This window comes from Cydia pomonella, chromosome 1 (genome assembly GCF_033807575.1).
Source record: "Cydia pomonella isolate Wapato2018A chromosome 1, ilCydPomo1, whole genome shotgun sequence".
In the NCBI taxonomy this organism is placed as follows: Eukaryota; Metazoa; Arthropoda; class Insecta; order Lepidoptera; family Tortricidae; genus Cydia; species Cydia pomonella.
In genome coordinates, this window is record NC_084703.1 from 38,976,512 (window position 1) to 39,000,325 (window position 23,814).

At 36.9% G+C, this 23,814-nt stretch overlaps 1 protein-coding gene across 6 annotated transcripts in view; it reads left to right on the forward strand.

Moving 5' to 3' along the window:
* Positions 1–23,814, forward strand: part of LOC133522649 (protein sickie) — a 268,242-nt gene that overhangs the window by 221,415 nt on the left and 23,013 nt on the right. The window lies entirely within an intron of this gene.

A 23,814-nucleotide genomic window follows, 5' to 3' on the forward strand; every position in this document is an offset into this window, starting at 1 on the left:
TACTCGTACTTAGGCGGTGTCAGGTATTGCGGTTGACTGGTAGGTCGGTTTGAATTCGTTCCTTAGCTTTCACTGTGTTACTGGGTGACATTGACAAGGAAGCCGTGATATAAGCTAACTTGTCAGTATATTTAATAATGTCAATGTGTGACCAGAAGCGGTATATGTATATACTTACTCATATTTAAAGAGATTAATGACGATGCGTGCGCGTGATGCACAATGCCGAGAGATATTATGCTGAAGCGATCGACATCCAAATCAAAGTGATTTGTTAAGATTTAGTTAGTGGAAACTGTTTTCTCCCGAAATGGAATTTCATAGAAAAATTACCGTTATTTCGCTAGATTCAAAAAGCTATTCTTCCCTCTTAAGTGCACTTAAAATTAAACGCGAATTAGCCATGTCGCTAAAACGAAGTCCATATCCATTACTAGACGTAGGTTTATCGTCAAATGAATGAAACAAAGCGGTCGTGTGACCCGAGTCGGCACGGCCACAATTCTAGTATAGCGCTGCAGCACCTTGGACTGCAATTTGCCGGCGGTACTGCGACCGATACCATATCGGGTGGCGACTATGTGTGCCAGTCGCCAACTGCCACTGTCACATTGTGAAGCGGACAAGGATCGCTTGCCTACTAGATGCTTCTTATAGCATTACTTAAAGTCACCGTGCAAGAGCGCTCTCGTACTTATTATCCGACTGACGCCGTCCATGCCAAAAGGAAGGATTATTCTTTTATTTTGTATTTGAGTATTGGGTGTCTTCTTACACGTTGGTCGATGTCGCGTAGGTGTTAATTCAAGTATGGAATGGATGTGGTGGAATTTCAAGAATCGGGTGTCACTAAAAATCAAAGGGGTTCTTGTAGTTTAAAATGGTCTAGTCTAATTTTAGCAGTTTTCTGTAGCGTAATTTACAAATATTAGACCTTTGTAAATGCTTTATAACGCAACGCGGAGTCTTCTGCAGTTAGTCTATGCGAGCTTTGAAACGTTTTCACACAGCGACCGCTGCAGACATCCTGCATCCGGAAACAGATATGTATGTGATATTGACTGACATTTTTCATCGAGAAAGCAAAACCGCTCGTGGGCTAGGTTTGGACTTTGGACAGGCTATTGAAAATGGTTACTTTATAGATATGTCGTTCAATGCAACGGTCAATTATTTTCCATGAACGATAGTGGTAGTTTCTCGCTATTTTAAGTACGTCACATATATTCTGTAGCTAATGCCAATATGCAATATCACATAATTAATCAGTTGATTTCGATAGGTTCATACGGTTGTTTTATGCGATAGATTCGTGAAAACGTTATTTAGAACATACACGGTGCCCGCGAGGAAACGGAAAATTTAGAAACAAAAATGTCATATAAACTATTTTTAACTCGCCTAATTTCAGAGTTAATACCAATTTTAAAAAAAATGTTTTTTATTGTGTTTCATTGCATAACGCCTTTTTGATGGCTGTATCGCCACTCTGTGACCTAGTCTAGACTGCCTTATTGACAGATATCAACGTTACAAGGAACCCTTTGAATAAACTAGTTTTTACGAAAAAATTTACCAATTTATATCAATCCATATTTTTTTCAAGAACATGTACTTATTATGTTTAAAAACATACAAAACAAAAACACAAGAACATATTTTTTTGGCGGAATTGACTTAAATTTGTATAACGTTTTTTTCCTTCTTATGACCTCAGGAATACGTTGTTAATTTTTTTTCCGTTTACTCGCGTGCACCTTGTTTGTGTCCGAAACTCAAAAAAAATATACACAAGAAAATATTGAAAAATAAACCATTGGACCAAATTCTATTAAGGTAATCTAATAATAGTAAAAAGTAACTCTTTAGCAATGGGTATTAAGATACATACTATGCGACATCAGCTTTCCTCGAAGATTATCTTAGTATAATTGTTTTGCCAGTTGACTGAAATGATTACTTCTTAGAACCGATAAGCCTCATTATTATCATGACATATGCAGTTCTAAGCGTTAGGTATTTGTATAGTTCTAAGCGCAATAATAAGCTTAATAGACATACTTGTTTTCTAGCCTTACAATTGAAACTACATATGTATATATTTTTCACGTACAAAAAATCTCAAGTACAGCAATCCTTACTTCACGTAGGAGGTAATTTAGCTATTCGTTTAAAACTAGTTTTTCAACACATTGCAATATAGTAAAAATCAGCCAAGAGCATGTCGGGCTATGCTCAGTGCTCAGGCTAAACGGGGGCTATTGGTAAGTATCATGTAAATTACAAACATAAGGCAGTAGCTTTGCAGCGCTTTGTACGTCTTTTTATTATGAAGGGAAGCCTTTTCGAATAACTCAAACACGGCTGGACCTGTATTTATTGAGCCCAATTTCACGATATTTTTCATATTTTTTGGACGCATCGTTCAATAATAGATACAGGGACAATGGGGCGACACATTTTTTCTTTCGGAGAGATTATTTCCGAAAATATTCACTTTATTAAAAAATAGTTATTGCAGACATGGTTATTGTAGGAGGTACTTACCCAAAAAAAAAATTGTAGGCGTACATAGGCACGGAGACTGCTTACCATCAGGCGGGCCGTATGCTTGTTTGCCACCGACGTAGTATAAAAAAAACATTACTAGTCTTGGTACGCGTGTTCGTGAATGGCACGATCTATACAGCCCACTTCTTAAATATTACATATTTTTTACAAAAGACGGTTAAAGTTAAGTTAAGTTTTCATATCTAGAATAAATAAGGTTTGGGAAAGTTATGTGCAGAAATTGAAACCCGTGACGAAAAAAGACCATGGGGTATTTATTGTACAGGTAATTTGAATGTATGTGAACGATACGGATTGGTAAAACATTGCCTACAGCGAAAAATATGATAGGAAATAAAAAAGTGTGAGAAATGATATGCTGGTGATAATGACGTCTGGAAATTAAACAATATGGGGAAAAAGGCAAATAGGAATATAACGATTGGGGAAAAAAAAATGGGTAATTCATCTATACAGTCATGTGCTAATTACCACACTAGTGCGGTAAAGTAGCACCATATGAACTGTAAAACTTATTACCATATCATCGTGTGTACAGATCGACGTCATTTTTATGTCATACCCACTAATAGTTCGAGCCCTGTCAATTACAGATTAAGATAGTATTTGTATTAGCCTCCAGGTGTTGATATGTTTAAAAGCTGTTTGATGTGTCCTCCGCGTTTTATCTGTAATTTACAGTATTCGCTAACTTACAAGCGCCGATGAGTAGGACAGGACCAGATGGTAGTCGTTGAATGTTGAATCAAATGTAAATGTCAAGTGACGCCACACGTTACTCGTAATTACTACGTTGATATTGCCCTCACATGTTAACCAGAAACCGGCTTTATATAATTTATAAAGGAGCCAGCATTCGCTATCGACATTATGTAACGTTTACTTTTAGAACTAGGCTGCGTCTCGGTACACTGTACGATGGAGTAGTGAAATAGTGACCGTTGGCCTAGTAAGACTCATTAAATGCTAATTTTTCTAATTGATGATGATAATTCCTACTTTGATTTATAACGCTACGACAATTAATCTACGTAAGGTATGATATATAGCAACTAACACACAAGCAAGTGCATTCACGTGGTTGTACAATTATAACTGTTTCGAATTAAATTTTACATTAAATTTTCGACATAGATACTTAATGTGCTAATTATCACACTAGTGCGGTAAAGTAGCGCCATATTTACTTTGAAGTTAATATAAGTAAACATTAACTTGATCACAACGGAAAGGTAGAATCTAATGGTGCTTTTACTGCAATATGAATAGTAAAACATTCAGTAAAACTGATAATATTAACATCATGGTGGTATCTAGTGTTATCCTTGCTAAACAATAATATATTGTTTTAAATCTTCCATGCAAGAGCACCTTGAGGTTAGAGTTTCGGGAATTAACGGTATACTGCAACATGTTTTAATGTCTTACTCATTAAATTCGCCCGGACTAAGAAAAAGTGGACTTTTCAATGAAAGCTTGCCGGATAGTTGTTTTTGTTCTCCTAATTTACTGGTCGGTAAAGCATCGCGGCATAAATAATTCAACGGAGAGCACGCACATTCATCGTTCTTGCCTTCGGCTTTGTACCTATATAGTTTTCAACATTTGTAGTCGTTAACAAAGCACTGTTGTTTCGATGCTATCATTGTACGATGCAACTTTCGATTACCAAAGCTTTTCCACGTCATGAAATCGTCGCTCGAGCTACGTGCTTTATATGAAAACCGTAATTTCATTTTATCGATAAGGTGAATCAGTATTTCCGTTATGTCCGAGGCGGTAAAAGGAACCGATAGTAATTACTGTTAGTATTAATTGCTGCGGTTAAATAGCTCGGAGCGTTGGCTGTCGATACGAGTTTTTGCGTTTCTCTCCGACAGAACATTAGCATCAAATGCGTCGTAACAAACGTTCGGTGGTTACAAACGAGCCACCAATTGGTTTCAATGGCGATTTAATTTGATGCATCGATCGCTCCTGCCCCATCTTAGCTTATTGTTACACTATTAAGGTTAGTTGATTTGTGCTGATTCATATAACATAGGTAGTTACCGTTCCTTAGTATATTAATAACCTTGATTAAGTTGATTTTGATTTACGATATATCACATCAAATACTTATCGCACATTATAGGTGATAGACGTACGTGTACCGTGTGGGTGTCGAGTGAATGAACCAAAACATGTTGTTTATTTTTTGTTTATGACCGCCAACTCCTTTAGAACAGCAAAATACCTATCTACAACATATTGCGCTCAGGAATATGCTGCACTAACAGTTTATTTGTATCACTCCTGTTCCGCCGCGTATCGTGACTTTGGCTGTTTATGTACTGATATTTGTATTTCACTGACACACACAGTCTTAGGTATTAAATATCCAAAAGTTCATGTCATCATTTTCATACAGATATTATTTTTATAGCTACGTGCATTGAGTTTGTTATTGGTCAACCACCAACAAAGTGTACCTAAGCATTGTTGTGTGCTTCAACCACCTCACAGAAGCGTGCTTGGCGGTCCGCCAAGATTAGCAACAAGGGGCGCTCGGTGTAAATGCATTGCCAATGCCTAATCGTATCCAGCGGTTTCTTACTTGTTGCGAAGTACTAAAATATATTTGTGAAAATATTTATTCTAATATTAACTAAGAGCGTGTGGCTTTCAAATCGGAGATCATGGGTTCGTTCCCGCTTTAATTTCAATAAGTTTCTAGGAATGTATTTACCTACAACGAAAATTACTGTGAGGAAACCGATCTAAACATGAACTTTTGCTGCTTGCTGGCTTCTCTTTTGTTAGAAACTTTTGCCTTGTGTCAATTAATAGAACTAGATTGCTCCGGACTCCTATTACATCGGAAAAGCTCTAAGAAGAAGTAGGAACTACATAGCATATAATGTATTTTAATTTTGTTTCGGCCTTATTCACATTGTAGCTAAAGCAGAGACGCTTTCCATATAAATTTTCGTACATTGACCCGTTGCTATCTTGATGTCGCGCCCATGATGCCGGTTGTCACTGTGCGAGGTTGACAGCAATATAATTATACTCGTGCATTAAAGATAGCAACAGGCGGGTCAATGTAAGAAAATATATATGGAAAGCGTCTGTGCTTTAGTTATGCTACGGGTGAGTTCGAATCTAAAATACTTAATGTAAAATTTACATTTAGTTAGGGTCGAACTAGCTAACTCTGCACTCCACAGACTTCGCAGACACAGTAGAGTGTGGTATGGCCACCATACCCGTAAATTTTCTATGAAAATATGACATTAATTACTTCACTTTGTTCCTTCACTGGCGGTTCAGAGTTGGCTTAGACGAATCTTATGTATTAGTATAGTCTAGTTTTTATAGGTTAGTTTAGGTTTAGTTTTATTTATTGATAGTTTATTTTTTAGTCATTAGTATATTTAGTTCTATCCAATATCCAGATGTTTAACTGCTGAGACATATCTTTGTGCCCAGGCTTCTCCTATCCTAGGAAAATACAACCTCTCTATATTTTATCGATTAGTGCTTCCTTCATACTCGTCGGTTGTCAAACTTGTCAATCAATACAACAATATAAAGAATATCCTTCTCAAAACTTCGGTTTAGTACACATCAAAAGCGGGCCTGGCAGTGTCATAATATATTACTTTAGGACTTAGATATAGGGGACGCACAGGATGCCGCCCGGCCTATGACCCTTCTTGGCCCTATTGTAAATTTGCTCCACGGGCCAGGTGCTCAAAATGAACTCCTCAAGCTTTTAACACCATCCTTCATCGGTGGAATGTTCACGGTTGTCACTTTCAGGTTGCACGTGTATGTTCAAAAATTTCTAAAATGCCCAATTTCAACTAGGATATCCCCAGACCTGTTGAACATCTTGTATAATTGATATGATCCTTTGTTTACACCACAAACATAACGCTCTTGTCTTGTGTGACCGTTATCAAGTGTAACTCGAGCGTGGCCCATAAATCCCGAGTGCTTGCGTAACAAGTGCCGCGATAGTGTGCCCGCTCTTTCTTCATCAGGACTGAAACTACGTTTTTTTGTTAAGCTGCTCCACTGTATCTGTAGTGTATATCTTACTTGCCAAATTTCATAGTTATGTTATAGGTCAAAGGGAAGTACCCTATAAATTTCCCTCGAGAGTGTCGAAAATTCGAAATATACTTTTTTGCGATTTAAACGGCCGTAGCTTTATTTAACTTAGAGGTTTGATTTTTCCATAGCTTTAAGGGACTTTAGCACTGAGTTATTGAGTATGTATATGGATTTCATTTCAACTCGATATCCTCACGCGTTCCCGAGATAAAAGGCAATCGAGGCACCGTTTGTAAGTATTTGAAAATTTAATAAAGTATGTGCATCTGACAATTTTTCAGTGAATTGAATCCTAAAGAATAAACAATTACTGAAAGAAATATTAATGTATGATTCCCACCGACTGGCTGGCTGGAGTTGGGCCGCGCCGGAGCGCGTTTTCAATGTGCCTGTACATTATGTATGGTAGAAGTGATGGCGAGCGACCGCAGCCGTCCGCGTCCGCGAGGAGCCGACCGGCTCGCGGCTGTACAAGTGTGAAATGCACTCCGACTCGGCCCGTTCGGTGGGAATCGAATTTAAGTGTCTGATTACAAATAGTCCAATCAAATTAGATTTACAAGTGTTTTGAGGAATTTAATTAAGCTGGAAATCGTTTTAATACCTTCATTTGGTCCAGAACTCCAGAATGCGTATAATCTGAGTTTGCGCAATCCCAGGTGTGCATAAATTTTAGAAGCCTTGGGAGACTCTCGAAATAGAAGGAATCCGCCATCAATTACAATGGCACTACCAGCAAGGGCTGTAAAGTTTGGTGGATCAGACACTAGAGACTTTCTTAATATATAATAAAACTTAAACCTATTTTGTTTAAGTTTATGATTAAATGAGAAATTTTCCCGGTTTTCAACTTTTGATTTGAAATTTTAGATGCTCATTCAACACAGAATTTAACTCCCTCTTTAATATTAAACGGAATGATATTTTCCGTCGGACTTACCGTTTTCGAGCTACAAGCATAAAACTGAAAAAAGTGTATGCACACCTCCTTGGATTGCGCAAACTCGGATTACTCGCATCTAATGACCACCACCGCACCAAATGAACGATTTCCAGCGTGCTGCCGAAAATAATCTAATTAGATTGGCCTAAAAGTAACTTAGACGAATGTAAAGTCTCAAAGTAGTAAAATATTCACGACCTATAATAAAAACTGCAGGTAATAACATAATGTAAAAATCAGTATTAAGAAAAACCATATTCATTTCCATAGCTATCTTTGTCACTACACTTTACTCCCGATATTTATTCCCCATAAATAACCAATAGAATATGTACTAGTACAATAACTGGTGATCCGGGTTCCTTGGGGCTTGGTTCAGTTCCGTGACTCCGTTTTATTCAATGTAGTCACTCACCAGGGCAGCAATATAACATTAGTCAACACAGGCCAGTGTGCATCCACCTTTGGCGGAGGACGGACGTGCGCGCGTCGCCTCTATCGCGGTTCGCATCGCGCTCTCGCTGACTTCAGTGACCCTTTACTACTTTAAAAACTTATTTCTTGAATATTAACAAGTGATGTATTCGTTCAAGTGAAGTTATTCAATGCCTTGCCGCGAGTTTTGGTACTTAGGTTTTTAGAAACATGCGCTTTTAACGTTTTTTTTAAAGCTCTACATATGTGAGCAAAACACGTCTCTTGTAATTTGTTGTTTTGTTACCAAGACATCCGGGTGTTTCTGTTGCCGTACAAAGTATTTGATCAATTGTAGGATCTATGAAAAAATTGAAAAATAATTGTATGTTTTGTGTCCTATTTTTGGCGTGGAAAACAGTGATGGTTTAAGAGCAATGTCTATGATATTAAACAATAACTATAACAAACAAATATGTTTGTGATATTATAGGTAATACATAAACAAACATCAGGCACAAATTGCGCATTCTGCTCTATACCGCAAACTTAGTAACATACTTTAAAACTTCAGTACGATGCGTGTTAGCTTTCGGGAGCAGGTAACCGCGTCCCCTTTTTTTACTGTTCCTTTGAGCCTATTATTGGCAGTCTTTCCTGTTCGGAGCCGGACAATATACTCGCGATTACCAAAGCTATTGCCCTGAGGAAGCTGGGAACAGTGAGAAAACATCTCTTGTTGAGTTTACTATTAAAAATTCGCTTGGCATGCGATTAATGTTGTAACGACGACACTCTTTGAAATGGGTTGGATTCATGGGAACGGGGCGCTGGTGAAACTTGCCAATAGTCAACGAGTACTGCACGAATCCGAACTGGCGATAAAAGCAAACATCAAACAGTTGAGAACTGTTTATGGGCGGATCTGGTTTTATTTGGGGTCAAACTGTTTGATACCAGCCTCGTTTGATGTGTTTTATGACATTATCATATTCCGCCTTTTCTTTTCAAGTTATTATACGCATCAAAAAGACATAGGTAATTAGATAACATAAGCTTTAATTTTTAATGTATGGTTGTTTAAAATAATAAGGACGTAAGTACTTACCCATATTAGCATTTTCCTTCAGGTTTAGTTCTTTTCATCGTTTAGAGCTTGGTAATAGATACGAGCATCGTTTAAAAGTAATTACGTTTTTTTCAATCGATTTTTACGATTATTACCTAATACTATATAATAATTTCAGTAGATAAATAGCTTTGCCTTGTATGTAAGGCAAGGTAAAATATACCTATGCGTCTTGTGGTTAGCGTATAGCTTGGGCTCCAGTAGTTGTCACCGCGCGACGGCTGCGGGTCGCGGCCTATTTACGCAACATTGTTGCTCCAAGCTCCTCTTCCGAATACTTATGTACATAATTTATCTTAAATAAAACCAGGGATATGCACGTAAACATGCCAACGAGAATCAGAATGCAATTGAGCGTTTTGTATTTTCAAAACAATAAATTGAATGTAGGTACGAAACGTTCAGGCGTACTGCACACACATATGTATTGTGTGACATCTTTGAACTTAGTTGATGCACATACGAATATGTTAACAAGATGTTCTGAGAAAGCTCATGTAAGGGCGAGGTTCAAAGCACCTCTTTGCTTACACCGGATGGTACATAAAGAAAGATTTACTGTAACTTGGCACATAAATCATAGTACCATTATGGCTTCATTACTCCCTAGAACTAAGATGTTTGTAAACGTATAAGTTTAAACGTCCAGTTGAGTCAATCGATCTTTACTATGAAGTGTGTTGTCTTTGTTACAAATGACACTTACGTTATCTTTAGCTATAATCTTTTATCTATCGATATTTTGAATCGTATCTCGGTATTTTAACCCACACACATAAATATCTACTGTGTAGATGCCGACGTAACTGATTGTAATAGCGGTTTCTGAAATAAAACTTCAAACAAATGGGACATTGTTGCATAGTAAATTTCGCTCGTTTATTGAAGAGGCAGGAAGACTGGGAGGGTCGTTCACTGGCTGTTATAGTGGACTGTCTTCAATCAGCGAAGCGCCTCCTCGGCACTCTCAATTGAGGTTAATTCATGTGGAGACGGGCCAGGGGATCTCTAGCGCCCTGTGGCATTACTTAATGCCCAATAGCCTACATCATCGAGCAATAACATTCATGTTTACTTTATAAACACATTTGTAAATAAGGTATTCATATTTATAAATAGCGTAGTCAACTAAGGTTCGGCGACGATAAGCATGAAGGTACTATCTACTAAACGTTTTAGTCGCAGGCTTAACGACCTATTAGGCAAACAAAAAGTTTATGGTTATCCAGCCTGGCCTTTGGGTTAGAATTAGAATAGTTCATTTGTTTATAGTACAAAGACAACGAACTCGTAAAATGTTCCTTAAAACATATTCAAAGCGAACAGGTGTCAGAGTTAGAATTTTAGCTCTAGCTGCCTGTAAGTGACCAAACCACAAGAGTGTTTAGTAAATATAAAGAATAAATAGGTATTTGGGGGACAATCTTACACAGATTGACTTGGCATCATAAAAGCAAAGCTTGTACTATACATAGGTAATATCCACCACCCAGGCACATACCTATATAGTCATAATAAACACCATTAAAAACCCTGACCGGGATCGAACCCGGGACCTCCTGCATCATAGGAAGGGTCACTAGCGACTAGGCTAGCAGGCTGGAGAAATGTAAAATTAATGTATTACCACTTTATTTTTGTCGTGTGTTTGCCTTTAAATACTTTGATAGGAAATTCGATATAAGATTTGCATATTAAATCAACTGGAACGCGAACGAACATACTAGCAATCGATATCGGAAACGCAAACCAGTTATATAGCAAAAAGAACAGAGGTCGGAAAAATAAATTATAAGGATGGAGTATAATTCGTTGTATCCGTTAAGAGCAGTTATAACACTTATAACTGAAGCAACATGTGCTACGTGCGGAAAAAGGATAGAAATCTTTTGATGGATCGGTGTTTGATCTGTGTCCATCGATTACAAACATACACACACTTCGTGTTATTTTTATCTTATGTTAATGGGTACTTCTTTCTTGACATTGATTGACAAAGTATGTCCATTAACAAAGTCATGTGATTCATTTTATTGTTTTATTTCAAATACAAAACTCAATCCTGGAATCGCAGCGAAAGCTACTCATTTGTTCACAACACAGCAAAGCGAAAGTATTTTATTCTAATTTTTATGCCATTCCGCTTCCGCCTTAAGCCTCGAAATCGTAACATTAGTTTAAAAAAAAAGCATTCTGAGCCAATTTGTTTCAGAAGCAAAATTCAAAAATTATACGGGAAGTTTCAAATCCGCACAATGCATGGGCATTATGTGGCATTCCTACTTGGCCATGAATGGAAGGTTATATTATATGCTATGGTGATGCTTGAAGGACTTGGAGAATGCTCAAAATAATTCAGCAACACTCAATATCGGCTTTATGTCTGGGGAAATCAGTTGGCCTAACTAAGTATAAACCTATTGGTTACAAATAGGTGTAATAACAAAAGGGTCTTGGTCTATCTTGGTCATTCACTAGTACCTTTGGTCCTAGTGTGGGCGACGGGACGATTTCATTCTTGATCTCTAATATCAACTAAAGTCAGACCAAGCTAAGTTGGCAGCGATTTTGATAGCCCAGACGATGCAAATGTTATTTTAAACGTCAAACTTCTATGAAATTATGCCGTTTACTTTACAATTGCTCCACCTGGCCTATCAAAATCGCTGCAAACTTAGCTTGGTCTGACTCTAATATGCTACTGTACTGTCACTGCGAATTGCTTCATTCACATCTAGCCCTGTTAGCTTTGGGTGCAGCGCAGTATTTGTTTAAAACACTATATTATGTTGCTCTCCAGATATTTTAGGTGAACACTTTTCGAAGCTCAATTCAATACGCCAATGTCCAAGGGCTGTTTGGAAGGAATCGCTTCTTAGTGATAAGACCGCCTGTTGTAACCTAGCTTTTACCTGAATTTTATTTTCTGTATATTTTTAACTGTATGGGTGCTATGATGCACAATAAAGAATATTTACTTAACAATGTTAAAATAGTAAAATGTATGTATGTGTAGTGTAAAAATATGTGTCGTTTTTGATCGCCGACAAGATCTCAATTCTTAGATCTATATGGGTGTCAAGTTCTGTGCTGTGTAGAAAATCCTGTAATTTTAAAGGATTTGTCTTGGCTAGTTTTTACGTATATTTGTCCATGTTACTTTTCTAAAAACCTGTGGTAAAAACTAGCCAAGTGCAATCCTTTCATAATTTCAGGATTTTCTACACAGCACAAAACTTGGCACCCATATAGATCTCATTTCACATTTACATATGTTTTTGTTGGGATATGTATCTAGACGAGAAGTCGAATTCAATATCTTCCTATCCTAAATTTCGTATCTTGCACATTGCCAATAAACCGTTAATGAAGGAAGCATCATCTTCCATTTAACGTCACTCAAATTGAAATTATTTTATTACTTATGTCTTGTAGCTATTATACAATAATGAGCTCTAATCATTGTTTTATTAACTTTCATACGTCGGCAGTCATACTGTAGGATCGGTAATAAATTAAATAACGTATCTTCGGGAGGACATTATCGATCCTATCCGTACGTGCGCGTTAACCATTTTTGACCTCAGTTCAAGATTTATCGCTTTTGATACAAAACACGCCGGGCAAGTGTTGCGTCACCGGCAACTTGCGGGTCGACCTTGACAGGAGTAGCGATTCTCATGTCATACACTATATTATGTAGTTAATCATCTCGTGCTCACTGCCCGGAATCTTGAACAGTAGGCATCCAAATTAACGGATGTGGGCGAGTCTGTCATTGTGTTATATAAACCGAAACATGGTTCCCTTTTAAAGAAATCTCGGTATGTGGGCCTGGGCTTAATACGAAAAAAACTATAACTAACATTCTTAACATACAGATAATATATAAAATTTTGTAAAAAAATTGGGTGTCATAATTTTTATAATAGAAATAACATTTTCAAAAACGTAGAGTTCCGTTTGCGCTACAATATATCAATAAAAAGTAGAATACATTATTATTAATTACACTTCTATCTATTCTAACCATACCATAAAAAGATATACGACTACTTAAACGCGCTTAAGTGGTTCTATCCTTTATGCTTGAAGAGATCAATTGTTAAGTACGGAAGGAAGCTCTACAAGGGAGCATCCTATCTAGTCAGGAAGCATCAGCTACTGTACTTAAACAGAGATAGCCGGGACTAAGGTTGCAGTAAACGATAAACTTTGCTGAGCCAGACACACGAGGTGGTCGCGCCTGACTCACCTGAAATAACAGGCGATAACGTACGTTGTAAGACCACCTGTAGAAAGGTGCCTATATGATTCAACTGAAGACCTTGTACGGTTAAATGTCGTTGCTTGATTTAGGATATGATTTTTTACAATCAAAAAGAGTTTATACAATCATATTTCTTTTTTTTATATGGTAATACAGTAATGAATCAGCGAATGTTAGACATACGAACGTAACGAACGAACGTTAGACGTAAGATCACTCAAACTAGAATCATATAAACGTGCCGTAATATAAACTTTTGAATAAGTACTTCTCATTCCTTAAGTATTATCCAAGGAACAATCGTGCCAAGCTGAGTCTCCTGAAACAAAAGTGCATACTGCTCCATATTTTTCTGTATTTACTGCCCCTCACTACATGAGATAAACCCTGTTGCGCTTACTAATACTTGGCTGATTATTACTACATAGTGTGTCTGTGTCACAGTTGATCGGTAACAGTGGCCTGCATTAGCATGACAATAGCAAAGAGAAGTCGGAGGTCACGTGAGTGCCCTTAAAACAGTGCTGGCTTTTGACGTGACGTATGTGAATAGAGTCAAATACAATGCGCCCAACCCACTTAGCTATTCGCATGTTTATAACCGACATGATTGGAACTATCGAATCCACATCATCTTTATTCGTTTACAATTCCGGCTACCATCACATCCACATTCTTCATTATATATACCGATGGACAACATTTTATCTCATTGACATTTCAGTTGAACAGTCTCATAGCTTTATTGTATAGAAATCTACAATTTATGCTAATGAGAACACGATAAGGCGGATCGGGTCAAACTTACTGTCTAATGTTCGGAATCTGCGCCATATTTCGTTACACGATAAAATTTCCAAACAATGTAGTTGTTCAGTTAACCTGCTTTACTAACTGTATACGTACTGTCACGACAGTTGTTCAGTCACCTCAATCAAGCAGCTCCTTGACCGCATTTTGGGTAATTATAAGGATTGAGCAGATGCCGCAGCTTCATGTTTTACCTCGGAGTCGTATCGAATATCTATCCCATATCCCATCAAGTGCGCTCTTGTACAGCTATATAGGTGGAAGCGGGCCATGTGCACAACAGATGCTCCCCTTGATCCTACAGACTTAAAATGTTGCTCAACCGCGATCCCTTTACATCAAATAACTCTACGTTAATTGGCACGCCTTTTATTCAAAGACATAATTAATACATATGTATGTAACATGTATAATGTTCATATGATGTTACTTCCAAGGACTTCAATCTTGATTTCGTATTCTCATGATATGTGAATTTAAAAAAAACAGTAAGGAACATAATTAATATATTGCCGTATTTTGTTATTTTCTGTGATACATGAATAGACGACGTGCGTAGAATATAACAAGGGTCAAAGTAGGTGTATACTGTATACTATACTTAGGTGATGTAAATAAAATCATCTCACGTGGACTGACCACACGGAATTATAATCAATTACGTTGAGATCATCGTTATTTGCATTGTTAATTGGGTGTGCAATGTGGGCGGCAATATTCTAGAATTATGTTGAACCTCACCTAGGTACCTACCTACATTATGTGACCGGAAAAATTATTAAAAAGTACTCATGAACATACGCCCGCTCGCTAATATATATCTCCATTGCGTACTCCTAAGAAAAGTTAAATTTGTTATTTTATTACTTAGTTTCTGGTGGTAAAAAAGAAGGGCCAAGGCACACATTTCACTGCTTTTAGGCAAATGGGCTTCTAATCGTTTAACAACTAGTATGGTTCGCATTGATAATTGGGTCTGATGAAAAAAATCACAATAATCCTTACATAACGTCTCCTCTAGGTGCAAGCCTAAGCGCCAAAACAATTGCGAGTATTTAAAGCGCACCATATAAGCTATGCAAGAAGTACATTGAGCAATGACCGATTCTTCATCGCTTTGGGCTTATTTAGCTCATTAAGACTAAAATTGCTGCGCTTTATGTTATCGTATCGTACGGTACCTGCGGCGCTTGATTTAAGTAGGTACAGTGTAATTAGTTCGCTAAACGATAGTAGCTCACACATGTGCATACGCATGATCGACGGAACCGACAACAATAAGATGAGACATAGAAACCGTTAGGGTCACGATCTCTTTGAAACACGTGTCGGTTTTGAACTTGATGTTGATGCTAGCGTGATTTAGCCAGAAAAAATGTTTTAAGACAAGTAATATGTTTATGTTAAATATATATTCTATTTTTATTAAAGTTAAATTAATAGCTATATTTATTGCGCATCAGATTTTTGATTCTTCGATCAAAATACTTAGGTATTTAGATGAAAACAGCTCTTTTTTTTAAATTAGGTCATAATTTAATCAATTAGTTTTGATTTGGAAACACATAACAAAAACCTTGAATATGTGTAATAATATTTTTCAAAAACCATTAATGTTAAAGATAATTATTTTACATTATTTATATTTATTACAGTCTAATCTCTAAACTTAGAATATCAGAAATAAGAATATCTATATCAATGTATATTGCGATTGCCACGGAAAATATAAACTATAATAAATTTACGACCCTATTAAATAAATACATATCTGCATTTTCCTAACGTAAATTATTTGCATGAAATACAACTCTACAAAATATGTCAATATTATATTGTCATAACTTATACAAGCGGTCATTTAGCCCACAGAACAATCGAAGATGTTCAAGCATTTCAAGTTTATTTACATTACGTCAATCAGCATGAACATGGGAACATTGAAATGTTACGAAATGGCCGTGAAACGAAAATATTGTGCTGCACACTCGGTACTACGGTCTGTACGTAAAGGTCGTTGATACGGCCGAGCCGCGTGCACTGCGTTAGTGGGAGGGAGACAGACAGTATAAACATTTCGTGCATCTCACTCTCTATTGCAACCTATGGCTCTCAAAGGGACGCATTGTGCTGCAGGTGCAGGCTTATTAGTATGTCGTTATGCCTTTTTTCTCTAATTTGGTCGATAATTACGAACACGTGAGAAAAGTTCGTAGAATACCTAAATTCACCATATTGGTTTATTTTACATTTTGCATGGGCAGTTTTTCAACATGCAACATGCATTTCTGTATTACGTATAATAAATTATGTGACTAGAAAGCGATTCACCCTTCTTATAATGGTAAAACTATTATAAATAGCTAGTCGAAAGTTTGAAACGTGTTTGAAAGGAACAACCAAGGGTCTGCCCCTGCCCCTGCGCCGAGACGCCCGGCCCGATTGACGGCAGCTTTGCCCTTTTTACAATTTATAACTCAACCCGTATAACAACAAGACCTACCCAATATCCATTGTTTGTAAAGAACGTATGATTAGCGCCCGACGCCACTACCACTTAGATATAATGATTAAATTACATAATGTGGGTAATTTACAAAAAAAAAACAACTTAAAAATATATTACAGTGTAAGTTGCCTAAATTACTACTGAGCGTAGGTAAGGTATACCCCATTTCATATACCATGGCGCGATTCCACTTGAAAATGCACAAAACAATTGCTTTACGAGCTCTGCTCTTCAAAGTCAGCATGTGGTGGTATTACCTGCAGTGAAGTAATGTCGTGTTAAACGATATTGATACTTGATACTACTTGGGTATATAAATACTTATGTTAAAGGTAAAAAAAATCAATAATAAAAGTCGTCTAGACAGTTAAAACACTTACTTAAATTGTTTTATTCATTTTTTGCGTATAATAAAAAAATGGTTGTCTGTAAAGTCTGATAACGTCATAAGAAAACATTGATGAAAAATTGCATACTTTTATTTATGAATTAAATTAAATTATTATCACTGAATTATCATTATTTTGTATAAGACAAAAAAGAAGTTACCATGGAGATCTATCCGCAACGTGGTCGTAACGTTACCATGGAGATCTGTCCACAACATGACACTTTTTCGTGCATGCTACCAGTGTTCATCAATATATAAGACGTTATCACGTCAAAAGACTCAAAAGTAACATATAGATCGAATGTAGGAATAGGTTGCAGTCCCTACAATTCCAACAACAATTAGTTTTGAAATATTTTTATCAGTTTGACATGACTGTCAAATAATAACACAAAAGGATCAAAACTGGAAAGTTACATGTAAGACGACTCCGCAAAAAAAAATGGTATCTTTTGTTGCCACTACTCGTATTGTTTACGCCTAATGACCGTCTCAAGTAGAATCCCGCCATGGTAAATGAAATGGGGTATACTATATGTACTTACTTGTATAGTAAGCTAATATCAAATACGTAAACTATTCGGCTTGGGCCTACTCACTAATCTAAGGTATACTATAATAAAATACAATAAATATAAATTCATTATAAAACAATTCCTGAGAAGAATAATTCCGGCCTCTTCTCAAACACGAAGGAGTGGCCTGTAGCCCCCAAACTGGCTTATTTTTTCATTAACTCCACAAATTAGTAATGCTTATACAAAATAAACTATGTGTGAGTGCAATGCTTAGGTACGCGTCTACACGGCGACCGGATGCTTGCGATGTGCCAACTAGTAGCTTACAAGCTTAAACCGTACAGACGTGTTCAATTATAAAATCGTTATTTTATAGTTTATATTAGTATACTATAACTTACATTTTCGCATAAATTACTTATTTTAATGTTAGACGTAGCTATTATCTATTACGTCGCGACAGAATTCTCGAGTGCAATCGGTTCTATACTGGATTATAAACAATTTTTATTCAGAATGCATTGTGTTATACGCTTACAGACACGTTGTACATTACGACACAAGTGTGAAAAATAGGAAATTTGAAACGAGTGGCGATAAATTAAAACACGACTGAAGGGAGTGTTTTAAATCAACACGAGTTGTGAATTACCTTTTCAACGTTTTACAGTACATGTGGCCATTTAAATGTTCGACATAATTACGTTATGTGCTAATTATCGTTGTACTAGTGCGATAAAGTAGTACTATATGTACTGTAAAGGATATTTAAATCATGATAAAAAGAAGCTACAATACAGCTGGATTTTACATACGGAGCTTTTTTTTTCGCGCATTGTACGCGTACACGCACCGCGCTTTGCTACTAAAAGTTAGTAGTAGGTAGTTATTTAAAGCTCTAATATAATAGGGATGTGTTTAACAAGTATGTGGTGCGTTTTTATATAAACCTACAGAGTAAAACGATTTCGTTACGATAAACATTGAAATTGTTACGGCAAATGAAATGTGACTTTTAAAGAAACCCTCATATCACGTTGTACCATCATTGTTTTCCATTTCGCAAAACCTACAGCTAAACGTGAAGGCTCGCCACGTGCAAGGCAATGAAGACTTAAAGGAGTATTTTACAATTTTCCGCTTTCTAGGCCTGATCGCGCCGTGCATAAGACGTCCCTATCTATAAACATTATATTAGTTTAAAACGTTTATTCTAAAGTACCACGACATGTTGATTAGCAAGAATGCATTTAACAGTGCGTAAGACGAGCTGACCATGGCGGTGACTACCTCTGCTACTTATCATGGCTCCCCGATACATGATGGATTTGCTACTATTCGCGCACCTAGAAGCCGAATTAAAATAAGGAACCTAGTAGAACCAAATCAAACTGTTAATCTACCTCAGCGCCACTCAGAGTACTTTACGCTTCAAAGGACCCCCAACAAAAATAGTTTTCTAGATTGTAACGTTGGTGTACAATACGATTCAAGTAATGGGGCTGCTAATATTGTATTGGATAAAACTTCACGGCTTAGTTTTTCTGAGCCTGTTTATGATAGAGCGAACCTTCAGATTCCAAAGAGAAATTCTCCAGTGAAATATGCGAACGGGCAACAAGAAGTTCATTACGATTCTATAGACATCAAGCCACGAGGGCGTCTGAAAAGCTTAGATTATACGACAGAGCAGGACATAAGCAGTGGTGAAAAAATTGGTATCGCGAGCTTAAATAACGGCAATCGGCAGTCTTACAGGCGGCACTCCGCTAACCAAGACGGCGCAGAGCAGCATTCCTTGCGCACTGACACTACTGGCTCTTCCGTTGACTGTAGAAGAAGCCATAGCGACCGTGATAATTGCTCAGAATCGTCCTCGTATCTCACCGATAACGACAGGCCTATATCTAGCTACAGTGACAATTCCACGATACCATCTACGGACACAGAAGATGTTCTCAAAGATTTGCCTAACAAATCAAAATTTCATCGATCTCCCCAAAAATTTGCTACGCTTAATTTACGAAGGCCAAAGTCGATTGATCTGAGAACTAGTAATATCAAAGAAAATCCATTTTATGGTAGTTTACAACGTAATAAAATGGGTTATCATTCGGAACCGAATACGCCTCTCACGGGAGATAATGTCAGTTTACTCGATGAACCTAGTATCCTAAATGAAGTGCATCAAATTCCAAGAATGCCTTTACAAAGTAATAGGAATGGATTTAAGAGGTCGGTTAGTGAAACTAGCGGGTTTAACAATAAGCGACTAAACTATAGACATTCGTTCAGTGCCGACTACAGACCTCATACTGTTATTCGGAGACCTCATAAGTGTTGTGAATGTGTAACTGGAATACCGGCAGACGATGATGAGGAGTCAAAATCTCGGCCCTCTTCTAGAACTCTCGACACACTGTATGAATCACACGATCCCAAAGTTGGGTGTCAAACCATCTTGCGTTCCAAACCACCGGTGCCATGGTGGGAGCTGGCAATCAAAAAATCTCGCTATAAAAGTTGCCCGATATTAGAAGAGGTAAGTGAATGTTTTGTTTCATTCTTATGTATGTTCTTGTTGTAGAAACAGCATAAACGTTATTGAGTTCTAAAAGTAGGTACACGTATACGTATACAGATCAACGACATATCATGTATAGAATATGGATCTATCGGTAACTTATAAACCTAAGCGGTTGGGTGAATCACTTGCATACTCGTACCTTAATTACATTTTCAGGGTGCGTTAGATATATCCCCTCATTTTAGTAAAGTTATGGCTATTTGTGTTCAACGTTATGAAAGTAACGTATCAAATCGAAACATCAGTAGGGGAGAAATTTAATGGGTGACCTGGCATATTCACCTGATGTAGGTTCCCCTTTATTGTTTTTGTGTAAACTTTAATATTTTTAACAATAACACGATTGTTTTTTGGCTCAACATTAATATACTGTGTAATTAAGAAGTTTTTTAAGTTACATTTCATTGTGACGTAATTAATATTTGTAAATTTACCGTGCAGCAATGTACTGCAAACATTAAGAGTCATAACAATAACATGATATGACGAGATACGAGCTTTTTAGGGTTCCGTAGTTATTGTAACTGCCATCAAGTATTGACAGTTACTTTAAAAAGCTCGTATCTTATAACTCTTGTGTTGCTTTACATTGCGGGTCGAATTCATTTGTATGGTTAATATTTTAGTTTACTTGTATTTGTAAGCAAAATGTATCTCAATATTATACTTCATATATCCTATGCTAACCACCGTTTAAATGTTTGCCCGCATTGGCTTTAGACACTGTATTATTATAGTAATTTATGTCACTGCTACATAATGAAAGGCATTAAAATACACGAGTGTGGTTTTAAGAAACGAAGTGAGTTTCTTAAAAAGATCATACGTGTGTTTTTGCCTACTTATGTACAGTTACATACACTATTTTATCTACACACATATTATAAACTTTCTATGATATATTCATTAACCCAAATTACAGCCAACGTTGAGCATCTTTGTTCTCTTGGCGGAACTCGCGGATATGTGGTGGCGTCACCGAAATATTTTTATCGCTCATTTTACACGCACCTTTTCCAATGTTTACTTTAAAAACAACAAAACATATTCATCATCGTCAAATGGCGGTTAATGAAAACTTTTTTCACGCATGTCACGCATTCGTAGTTTTTTAGGGTTCCATACCCAAAGGGTCAAATTACTGAGACTCCGCTGTTCGTCCGTCCGTCTGTCACCAGGCTGTATATCATGAACCGTGATAGTTAGCCAGTTGAAATTTCTACAGATTATGTATATCTGTTGCCGCTATAACAACAAATACTAAAAACAGAATAAAATAAATATTTCTTTCCAATCTCGAGGTTCTCATCCAATCACCGAAGTTAAGCAACGTCGGGTGGGGTCAGTACTTGGATGGGTGACCGTTTTTATAGATAATGGTACGGAACCCTTCCTGTGCGACTCCGACTTGCACTTGGCCGGTTTTTTTAGATATGTCATAATTGTAGCAATTGACATTTCATTTCCAACAAAACGGCATATAAGGAGCGTGCATGAACTGTAGGAGGCAGCCCAGGAGACGTCAGGTTTTTGGCGCGAGGCGTAAATGTGATGTTTACTGTTCCGAGGTAGCCCACAAGATGGCGGAACCTACTATGCACAAGAAAACACGTGACGTGTAAATGTACATGTTCATGGTTCCGATTCAGGCCACAAGATGGCAGACCCTCCAACGCGCACGGTCCCTATCGAATGATATTAGAATAGAGGTCAAATAGAATTGTTTTTGTTTTCCGAGAAGTTCCAAATTTGAATGTATAACCACATCGATTTGATGTAGTTATGAAGCAATTACAACATCATCACAGATAAGATTTTTGTTGTCACAAAACAGTTTATCGTAATGTTGGCCATTATTTACGGATTTTGGAGGCATCATAGAGGGTTTATGATATGTGTGTAGATAAAATTACAAAAAAAAAGATATTTTAACAATATATAATAGTTGAACCAAAAGAAGTTTGGCGCTTTCGTGATTTCTTCTCATTTAGCCGATTGTAAGCGTAAGTTTTAGCAGTTTAATTCTATTAATTTATTATTCAGAACCAACAGCTATCAATCGCACAATAATTATATATGTAAATAAATAATATAATTAGAGTAGATAAGTTTATTACATTTGTATTATTAGTAAGAGCTGTGGAAAGTATTATATATGTCAATATTGTCAATACATTATTTCTCTTACGAAGCGGCAAACATAAAAGCGACACCACCTCGCTTCCTATATTATTATCAATAGTATCAAGCCGGTACATTTACTCCATAGAGGTATAATGAGATTCTTTTGGAAATCTACTTTAATACGATTACGTATCATCGATTTTAAAGCTTTAGTAAAGGCGATTAAGTGTTTATAGAAGTCGCGTTGTGTCGGTATCATACTACTTAGCGTCGAATAAAGACTTGTTTTTAAATTTCCGCGCTAAGACATTTAAAGGAAACCAAATTGAGTGCTGTTCATGGATAAACCCTAACAGAAGCCGCATATACCAATACTCCCAATATTTATTAAAATTGTTCTTTTGTTAAACTTTAAATATGACGGTTCACAAAAAAATATGGATATTAAGCATAATTCAAAATTACATACGTCAAGTATAAAGTGAAATAATATTTCGATGTAAGATATATATTCGAAGTTTAAACGCCTGAAAATCCCCATTATAAAGTAGCCTGTGTACCTTTTGTCAAACTTCTACCTGGCTACCAAAAAAAAACTAACCAGGACAGGTGTTGACTTAATAGTTCGGTCGCTCATTCACTGATTTTTAACGATTATTATAACTTCGGTTCCCACGACCGGTTTTGTAACATTTCGCCTAAAAAAGTGATAGCAGTCAGACGGTTTTTATTTAGATATTAACATAAATCATACTGATTAAATAGGTAAATAAGCTCGAGTGTTGGTCCTGTCGTGCAGCCTCTGAATATTTGAATCTATGATTATTTTAAAGTATTTTTTACGGTAGAGTCATTTTCAGTTGTAATTTATTAGCAGTTATATACAATCAAATGGCATCGGGGTTTCCTGGCGAAGTTGCCATCTTATGGACTACTTACCCGAAGGACTGTGCAAATGGATAGCTAGCTTTTTATCCGGTAGATGCATACGTGCAGTAGTAGACGGTAGCTGCTGCGATAGCATGGACATTAACGCTGGCGTTCCAGAAGGCTCTGTGCTATCCCCAACGCTGTTTTTGGTGCACATTAAGGACATGTTGTCTATGGACGACATAACAATGGTGTTATGCCGAAGACAGCACTGGGGATGTCTATTACATAGGACTGCCAACATCCCTCGTTCTGAGGTGCTGGAGAGCCGTGAAAAGCTTGTGTCCGATATTGAGAACACTCTATCCAGAGTTTCGTATCAGAAATCTGGCAACCCCAACTTTGAGTAAGCATAAATAGGTTATTTATTATTGGATTTACTGTTTCCTTCGTTTCATTGATTGTAAATACTGTAACATAACACGATTGTGTAATAGTTAAAAACATAAATGTAGTTGAGACTAACGGTGTTACTACTTCGTACAAATCAAGAATGATACAGATTTAAGTGTAAGTA